Below are 10557 nucleotides of genomic sequence, written 5' to 3' on the forward strand. Positions count from 1 at the left end.
AAAAAAAAAAAAAAAAAAAAAAAAAAAAAAGAAAGAGAGAGAGAGAAGGGAAACGTTAAAAAAACGACAACAACAACAACAACAAAAAAAACGAGAGAAGAATCAGGCGGAAGCTACCAGTTTAAGTTTCTCTATGTTGGCATGTTATTTGACCTGAAGTTCTTACAGACTGGCTCCTAAGTGCCCTGAAGGGTGAACTTCTGAGTGGAGGTTTGCTAGGAGTTGTATCCAAATGCCATACTAACTAGACTAGCCCTCAGCTCTATCAGCAACTAGAGGAAGGTGGTTGGGGGTGGGGTACTGGGGAACTGTGAACCTAGATTTTGTGGTCTCTCAAGTGAATGTTCTATAGGAGGTGGGAAGTGGAAAGCCAGATTAAGTTTTTTGAGATCTTTGATTAGTACTGTACGAAATAAAAACAGAAACAGGAGGTTGTGTGGTTGACTTTTCCGCGGAGAGGGGTGGTTTCTTTGTTTTCACAGAGGCAGCAGCTGGCATGTGTGATGAAGAAGGACAGTGGTGGACAGCAGACAAGCCCAGTTTTGAGACTGTTTGCAAATAGGATCGCTGCCTTGTGTGGGGGGAGGGGCCAGCCTGAAATGATCTCCATTGCCATAATGCACCCACTTAGATGTAGAGCTGGGGAAGGATATATCGGACCTTTACAACATGTTGGCTTGTTTCTGACTTGAAGTCTCTGGTGATTATATCAAGGGTTTAAATGGAGTCATCCAAGGTAGTGCCGGATGACAATCTTCATAGTATGAAACAGAGCAGGTCATCCTACTGTTAGGCGCCTTTGCAGCCCTTGACCCTTAGGCCTCTTCTACATAGCTCTGGAGCTCCATTGGGTGCTGATAGATCTTTTTGGTCAGCAGAAATGAGGGATGGATCACCACAGAGCTCTTGTGTGAATAGTGGCTCAGGGCCATTGACTGCCAACTGTATTAGATTGAGTTTTCTGTTTGGTAAAGCCAAAGGTGGGCAGACAGGAGCCAGAGACTCCACTTCAGGCTCTCAAGGACTCATGTTTTGGTCCTATTGCCATCAATCAAAAAATGCTCAGGTCAGGGAGTTCTGTGATGCCAGCATTGGTGAAGAGATGAGGTGGTCATCTGTGTCTTGTGGTTCTCAAACATGGAGAATCATCAGGAATCACTTGGGGAGCCTTTACAACTACAGAATTCAAGATGAACCTGGTGGAGTATGCCTATAATCCCAGAGCTCTAGGAGGCTGGGGCAGGAGGATCTCAAGTTTGAATCTAGCCTGGGCAAGTTAGCAACTTAGTGAAACCCCTGCCTCAAAATAAAAATGAAAACTAAAAAAGGGGCTATGCATGTAGCCCAGTGTGAAGACTCTGGATTCAATCTCCAGTACCGAAAAAAAAATTACAGAAGTCAAGTCCTCTAAAACAAAAAGTTCATCTTCCTTAGGTGATCTGATCATCAGTTTTAAGAACTAATTATATGCCACAACTTTCATATTTAATGTGTTGAGTAGAGACCTGTAGTTCAGCAAATTCTTGCTAAGCTGGCAATGTTGTAGGTGCTCTGAGGTACAGCTTCATGTAGGTCAGGGCTACCAGAAAGGCAGGAATGAGAGGGTAAATTGAAGCCACTGTCATATTTTACATACATCATTTTACATCCTTCTTACTTCGGGAAGCCCTTGTTTCCTGGATTTGTTTCCTACTGATGAGAACTTGCTGTGAGATCTAGTACAGCACATTTGTGATAGGTAGGGAAGTGGAGGACCGTTTCTCAGTTTCCGTTTCTTAGTGGCCATCATAAACTTGGTATTTCAAGAGTCTATCAAGGTTTATTATATGGAGGTGGGTACCTGCTGTATTTGGTTTCATAAGACTATACTGTCATTTATGCCTGAGGTCAGAATTTACCCAGGCACAGGAAATCCCTAACCAATTTCTCTCTCCTAGCTGGCCAGGTGGGACCATTTGGCAGGGAGATTTACAAAACAGAAAAGAGAGAGATTTGGGTGTGATGGAGATCCATGGAGGGAGATACCTTGGGAGGTTACTAGTTGAGAGGCTGAGGCAGGGGGATCAAGTGTGAGGCAACCTGGGCAATTTAGTGAGACTCTGTCTCAAGATACGTAGGTAGGCAGGTAGATAGATGATAGATGGATAGATAGATAGATAGATAGATAGATAGATAGATAGATAGGGCTGGGAATATAGCTGAGTGGTAGAGTGCTTGCTTAGCATGTGTGAAGTCCTGCATTTAATTCCCAGACCTGAGAAATAAAATAAAGTTAAAGTAAAATGAAATAAAATAAAATAAAAGAAAGAAAAGGGAGCAATGAGTTCATCAGGGCAGGAGAAATAATGGAAATGCTGGTGATGTTGGCAGCGAGGGTGATCTTGGTCATCTTGGTGACACTGGCAATGACCATGATGTAGAGTAGTACTAATAATCTCTGCAAGTACTTGCAATGACAGCTATGGCTTGGGGCTGCCTTTCAGTATTCACTTTCACATGATGAATATGTGAGGCAGCTACTTTTAGAAGGCTAAGAACAGAGTGGACATAACATAAATCAAAGTTTTATAAATTAAACATTTCCATTTCGACTCACTAGAATCTCTGAGGCATTAAATCTTTATTTCTGAAGGACCTTTCATTGTCAGTGAGGGAATATTTCAGACTTAAGTTCTTCTGCCCTGCTGCCTCTGTAACATATAGTTACTACATTAAAAAACCTCTTAAATGATTACTGGAATTCATGTTTAAGTAATCACTTTGTAAAGAGTAGCCGTCATATGTAAAATGTATTAAATACTTCCATTTAAAAAAAATAAATAAATACTTTAATTTTTCATCAGATGAAATTTTCTGAGGGAGGGAGGAGTAAGGAAGCATAAAAAGAATTAAGCTGTGTTTATGTTTACCAACTCCTCACAATGAATGTAATCATCATGTACTGTAAACACGTACTAATAAAAATTACAAGGTTTTCTTACACTGAGAGTTTGAGGAAAAACACTGTGCTATATATGAGCTGCAAAGCTTATGCAGAATAGTATTTAAAAACATTAAGAGACAAATTATCTCTGTACTCCACATATTCTCTGGGATGTTGACAGATCATTCAGTTAGGAAATAAAAATAAGTAGTAAAAATGTGAAAATGATATTCTAGATATTAAAATGACAAAAATAGTATTTGGTGATTACATGAACATTTTTTTTTTTGAGATTTAAAATGCTAAAGATAGGGTGTTAGATGAAACAGCGCTGATGAAAGAGAATAAGTAATGTCGATGAAAATATATACATTCCACCGCGAGCTCTCCAGGGCAAACTGGATACGGTGAAATGCTGTGACGACCTATCAGCAGCTCAGTCCAGCGCTTCGGCGACTTCTGCAATACCCATGCTGAGTTCTATTGTCATCATCACCACCATGCTGCTCTTTTGCTGCTACTGAGCAGCGTTATACCCGGGGACAACACCGGACTTTTCATGGACGACTCTTTCCAGTGTTCACAACACCCTTTATGTATGTAGGCTCTTTACTTGTGGTATCTCTAATTCTGTATCCTTAAAAACGCAGAAGCTGAGGCTTAAGAGATTTTCCAGCAATTCGTTCAAAGACAGTAAAGGGACGAAGATAGGAATGCATTCCGCGTCTAATGAAGACCAAGATTAAATTCTCACCTGCCACGCAGCTCTTGCCCACAGACACACATAATTTGTACAGAGCGCCTGAGCTCTAATTTTCCCACATAAGATCACACTGCAGACGTGCGCGGCGCCCCCGCAGCGCCCCGCCCCGCGCCCGCTGGGGGAGACCGCGGCACCGCCGCTCTGCAGCTGGCTCGGCGCGGGACCCCCCGCACCCCGCCCTCGCCCCCACGGGGAGGAGTGTGCTTCCCAGGGCAGCTGCTTGCGCGACTGTTTTATCTTGAATACTATGAGATGTTAAAACATCTATTTCCTTTAGTGTAGAGAGACGATTATTTCTAAGGGCGGGTCAACTCCGCAGACATTCAACATACACTCAAAACCTTCAGGGCTCCTGGCCGGGAAACCCACACGGCTGCCCTGGTCCCCGGCGCGGACAGGGGCGCTCGGGCTTCCCGCCTCAGATCACCGTTCTCGGCCGCGGGTCGTCAGGCGGTTAGGGCAGCCCTGGGAGACAAAAGTACGCCCTTCCGGGGTCCACAGTGAGCTTAGAAATATATTTAAAGCACAAGAAATTCAAGTCGATCAGAATTTGTTTTCCTCTAAGCTTACATTGTTTTTAGTATTTTTTTCTACAGAATCTCCTCCATTCTGGTATATCATAGTATTAAAATGTGTGATCAGATGGCCTTGGTTTAATTGGGAAGGAATTGGGTTAACATTGGATTGTACTGCAGTGAGCAAGAGGGGCAGATTTGTGTGTGTGTGTGAATTACGCCATTATTTGTGCTATTGTTCATTTAAAAAAAAAAAAAAAGCCCTGGGCAATATTGCTGATGCTATCACACGGAAAAGGGCTGACTGGCGAGTTATAACTGCTTTGTGCGCAGTCAGTGGGGAGTGCTGGAGGGGGAGGGGGACCTGCGTTCCATCTTTATTACAAAGACAGCGCTTAAAAACCAGGGAGCCCTCCATCCTCGGTGAATGACCCACACGGAATCAGAAAAGCGGCCAGTACAGGCTCACATGGCAAACATAACTTCTAATTAGCGTGGTCCGAGGGCTCCTAAGAAAGTGACATCTCTTCGTACTCTACATTCAAATTATTTCTTCCAGGCTTAGATTGCAGGAGAAGGAAGAGGATAGTCAAACTCTAAAGAAAATCAATTTTTAAGACAAAAATTCTTCCAAGTAGTACATGAAAAAATTATTTATAAACAGGGGGCTAAAATGTCCTGTAAGTGTAAAAGTATAAGATAGATAAAAATCAGGGGATATATTTTAAATAAGTTCTTTTGTTCACTGAGAATTAAAAATGATATTCAGTATATTATACATGGAATCAAAGTTTGCCTAGGGAATGGTCTTTGGTATTTCTATATCATATAGTATATAAATACCAAATACTAAATAAAATCTTTCAGTTGGAAGATTTTCAGTGTTTTGGTATTTTGTACAAGTCCTTCCCCCCCTGTATTATTCTAAGTAGTTGTAGAGTGTTCATGTAGGGCGGGGTTTCTTGACTTCAACTGGGAATAATTCCTTGTGTGGGGGTGGAGTGGGAGGGTAGGTGTGCAGCTGTTCTGGGCACTGCAGCATGTTTAGCAGCATCCACGACCTCTCATGACTAAATGACAGTAGCAGACAAAAACTATCCTATCGTTTTGACAATCAAAAATGTCTCTTGGGGCTGGGGATTTAGCTCAGCGGCAAAAGCGCCTGCCTGGCAAGCGCAAGGTCATGAGTTTGGTTCCCGGTACCGGAGAAAAACAAAAAAAAAAAAAAAATGTCTCTGGACATTGCCCCCCCAAAATTTAAATACTTGTATATATGGCATACCTATTCAGTAAAATATATGGGATAATACGACAGATTGTGCTTTCCAAAGATATATATGTATACTCTATCCCACTGCTCATCTTGTACTGTGACCTCAGCACGCCTCAGTTGAAAGGTGTGTTATGTATTGGGAGGATCTGTGTACCTTTCCTCTGAACCTGGGCGTACCATTGTAACCACCTCACCCAGAATAAGGTAATGGATGTGACACTGTGTCTACTGAAGCTAGGTCATAAAAGGCAACAGGGTTTCCCTCCAACTCCCTGGATGATCGGCCTCAGAACCTACCTGCCCTGCTGTGAGGAAGCCCAGGTTACATGCAGAGGGTAGGGCTTGATATTGCAGCTGACGATCTCAGCTAGATCTCCTCCACATCCAACACCAACCTCCAGACCTAGGGAAAATCTTGTCAGGTGATTTCAACCCCCAGGCTTCAAGTCGTCAGTGAACCTGAACATCACAGGGCAAAAAGATGAGCTGTCTTTGTGTAGATTCCAGATCCGCAGAAACCATGAGAGATAATAGCTTTTTAAAATTACTTTAATCCAGTAAGTTTGGAAACATTTCTTATATAGCAATAGATAACTAAAACATGTAGGTTATAGCATACCAGTAAAATCATCCACCGCTATAAATTTTTAAGACAAAGAGAGCCTAATATTCAGCTAGGCACAGTGGTGCATACTTATAATTCCATTTAGTGGCGAGGCTGAGATGGGAGGATCACACGTTCAAGGCCAACCTGGATAAATTAGCAAAACTCTTTCTCTAAAATTTAAAAAAGATGGAAGGGATAGGGATGTAGCTCAGAGCTCCCTGGGTTCATTGCCCTGCACACACACAGTGGGGGAAAAGGAGAGGAAGGAAAATTAACTAAAGATTAGGGCTAGTGTGTAATATTGATGCTACCCCATCCTTCCCCACAACACACAAGCATTGAAAAAGGACAGGGGATTGCAGTCTTCCTGCATTCCATTTAAAATAAACAAAACAATAAAAACCAACCACACTCATCCCATAACTATCATATTCTTCCCCCATACCATCCATTTTATTGCTGGTTCACGAAACCATCATGATATTGATTTATGATATGGCAAGCACTGTCAAGCTGAATCAATTAACATTTCGGGGGCATTTTCATTCCTACAGGCAAACCACTTGCAGCTGCCAGAAACACAGGAACTAAAGTTCATGGGATCAGTTTTATTTTTCAAGCACATGGGCATACCCACCTGCTGCAAACAAGATACCTGTAAAGGTCAGACTAAAATACAAAAGCCACCTTTAGGATAATTACAAACTCCGCACAGTGATGTCCCCTGGAATTAAGTGACTCTAAAGTTCTAGGACAAGATAAATTAATTTTTTACAGCACTGTTTCAGTTAAGGAAGATCTTCGGTTACAAATATAGTAACAGAAATTTCCGCCAACAAAAGTTTAAACAAGTGTTTCTCTTTGGACATCAGGACTGTCGACAAGGCTCGGAGGTCTGACTGCTGTGAGGCCCAGCATTTCCGTCACTCGCCTCACCTTTCCTCTGTGCTCTTGCTCTGTGCTCACAGTATGGCCACTGAAGCTCTGCACATCATGCCTGTTCTCAAGGCTGGTGGAAAGACAAGCAGGTTTCTCCTTACATCGTGCTGCACAAAAATGCGTGGCATGGCCATGTCCCCGGAACAATGATGAGAAAACCACGCATTTAGCTTACGGAGCCTCAATTGCAGAGGCAGGCAGGGGAGATATTGGTTGGTTTTGGGTGTTAGATGAACTTGTAGCATCTGAACTTATTCTAAAAATTACAACTTATCGTGGTCAAATATTCACACAAATGTTAAATAGAATCCACACTACACATACAGAGGCCCTTCTGTGTATTTATAAACACCCACTTAAATATATACATTTGAATATACATATATTTGAATATATATGTATATATCCATCCCAGGTCCCAAAATTGTGTGGAACATTCAATATATACAGTATGATCCCATTTTTGTGAAAAATGAATATGAAAAAATAGAGATTTGAAACAATGTAGAAAGATAAACAGTGTGGAGGGATATAGTTATCTGTGGGGGATTCATTCCAGAATCTCTCTCAGATACCAAAATCTGTGGGTGCTCAGTACCTTGTACAAAATGGCATAGGATTTGCATATAACCTACACACAGCCCCTGCCCCCTGGACACTTTAAATCAGCTCTAGATTACTTTATAATACCGAATACAATGTAAATGTCATGTAAATATTTGTTATACCATATTGTTTAGGGAATAATGACAAGGAAAAAGTCTTCCCATATTCAGTATAGATGCAATTAAAAAATTTCAACCCATAGTTGGTTGAATACACAGACGCAAAACCCATAGATATAGTAGGCTGATTGTATACTAAAATATTGACAGAATTATGCAGCTTTGCCCACTTTTATAACTTTTACAATGAAAACATATTAGCTATATCTGAGGGAAAAAGTAATACATAAAGAGAACTCACATTTAAAAGTATAAATCAGTTGGGTTTTTTTTTTTTTTTCCTCTGGTACCGGGAACCGAACTCATGACCTTGCGCTTGCCAGGCAGGCGCTTTTGCCACTGAGCTAAATCCCCAGCCCCAAAATCAGTTGGGTATGGTGACACATGCCTGTAATCCCAGCACTCGGAAGGCTGAGGCAGGAGGATCACTATGAGTTCAAGGCCAGCCTGAACTACATGGACAGACTATCTGAAAAAGTAAAACAAAACACAAATATAAACCAATAGGAATATCTAACATTGGTATAGTCTTTCAAAGAGAAACACACCCACACACATACTCACATTTGCACATTTAATGTATCAAATTCATACTAAATGTATTACCTCATTTAAGCCAAATAATTATGTTATAATTTCCCAGTTCCCCTCCCTACCTTTCAACCCCTCCTACTCTCCCCATTTACGAAAGCTGTTTCTATCTTTTTGTTCCAAAAAAAAGATTGATATATTATGTACAAGTACAAATTTCCTATGACGAGTCTGATCAATATGCTTCTTGTCTGCCTTGCCCCTGAGCCATCCCATCCTGCACTGGAGTCAGCCAACTACTGGCTGAAACATGAGCCAAAATAAACTTCTTCATCCTTAAACTGTGGACGTCAGGTGTTTTGTCCTAGCAATGAGAGAAGTGACCAAAACAACTAGCATGTGTTCTTGTCTATCGTACAAATGCTTTTGTGCTTTTCATTTACTAATTTTGACTTACTAGGTATGTGATCTTAGTTCAGCAATTTACCACTCTGGGCCTTCCTTTTATCATCTGGAAAAGGGGATAGTAAATGTGTCTATAGAATTGGTGAGCAGTCTAAGTTTAGTTTGCTCTAAGTGAGCAGTCTAATTAATACTTGGCAGATTTTTAAACCCCACCTAAACGACAGCTGTTAAAATTCATATTGCATATTCAAGTGTAAAGTATCAACTAGATACTGAACATGTGAATCCAGGGACTGGCAAGTGTTTGAGTGAAAAAAAAAAAAAAAAAAAACCACAATCAACTTATTGATGATATTTAAATCCACAGAACTGGAAAAATCGAGGAAGGAAATTAAGATGGAGATCAAGTACCTAGAAAAACAGATGAAGACACAAAATAAGCTATCGAGTTGGGCACCATAATTGCTAACTTGCTTACTTTTCTATAGAAAAAAGTTGTTCATGATAATAATTCTTTTCTATAAAGATTCAAAGGGAAACAGATCTTACCCTGAATCAATCTAAAGAAAAACTTTCCTTTCCACATTAACTAGTTTATTTCCCTTTACTGGACAATGAAAACCATGCAAACCACAAATTTACCTTTTGGGACTAGCAGTCATTATTTTAAAGCTAAATTGAAGATTCACCTGAATTCAATTTCCTAATTACTAACATAATTTTTATGGTATTTTTAATGAATATTTATTGTTTCTATTTTATCATTTGGGTTAGTTTTGTTATCTTCAGAAGAGAATTGGTGGAGGAGTAGAGGTGGAAGCTAGTCTGAGTGGAGGATGGCCAGCATGTGGAGACGGTTTGCCTGCCGCCCCCGACTGCAGCCGGCTCTGCCCATGGGCTCTGCATCCTCCACACCAGCCTTCTCCTGGCTCCTGTCAGTTCTCTCCCACCGCCAGACCTTCGCAGTTGTTTTTCCTTCTGCTTGTAATGCTCTTTCCCCTACTCTTTACTTAGCCAAAATACACTCACTTTTCCAGTCCCAGATTCAGCGCCAGCACCTAGGGAAGCTCTTCCCTGACTGCCCCCGTATATATTCTCAAGGATCTGTTCTTTTTCTCCATACTGTTTATTATCATTGAAATAATTTGATTCTTTCTGATAAATCATCTTCACTTAAAACATTTCTTTACCCGTTGCATTTCTATTAACTCAGGAAGAGTTTTACCCAATGTTAAATAGTCAAAGACAATGGGAACCTAGCTCCCGTACTTTTTGTCTACTAATCTCAATGTGGTGAGATAGCGCTAGGTCTAGTAGTTTCGGTGTTTCTCAATATACCCCAGGGAAGTAAGTAGAGTGAAATAATTACTGATTTTTAAAAAGATTTTTTGCCATTTTATTGTTCTCTGAAACATTCAGTCCACATTCAAATTTCCCCGATTATTCATGAAATAGCCTACATTTAGTTGAGTCTCATGTATTGCATTTAAATTTTATGTCTCTAGCGTCTTTTAATGAAGCCCTTTAATTTTTTTTTAAAAAAATGCTATTGACTTATTGAAGAATCTAATTTTCCATTTCCTGGATTTGTCAGTGTTTCCTGATGATATTGTTTAATTTATTTTTCCATCCCTTTAATTTTTTGAGTTGGACGTTAGATCCAGAGCAGGGTTATCTAATAAAAATACAACATAAACCATATGGGCAATTTAAAGTGATTTAGTAGCTACATTTTTAAAAAGTAAAAAGAAACATTAATCTAAATATACTTAATTAACCAAATATATCTACAGTATGATTTCAGCACATAAACAATACTTTAAAATATGTTTGTTTTTATTTTTGGTAAAGAGTTTTTATCTACCCTGTGTGTATG

This window comes from Chinchilla lanigera, unplaced genomic scaffold (genome assembly GCF_000276665.1).
Source record: "Chinchilla lanigera isolate Chin_1 unplaced genomic scaffold, ChiLan1.0 scaffold00100, whole genome shotgun sequence".
In the NCBI taxonomy this organism is placed as follows: Eukaryota; Metazoa; Chordata; class Mammalia; order Rodentia; family Chinchillidae; genus Chinchilla; species Chinchilla lanigera.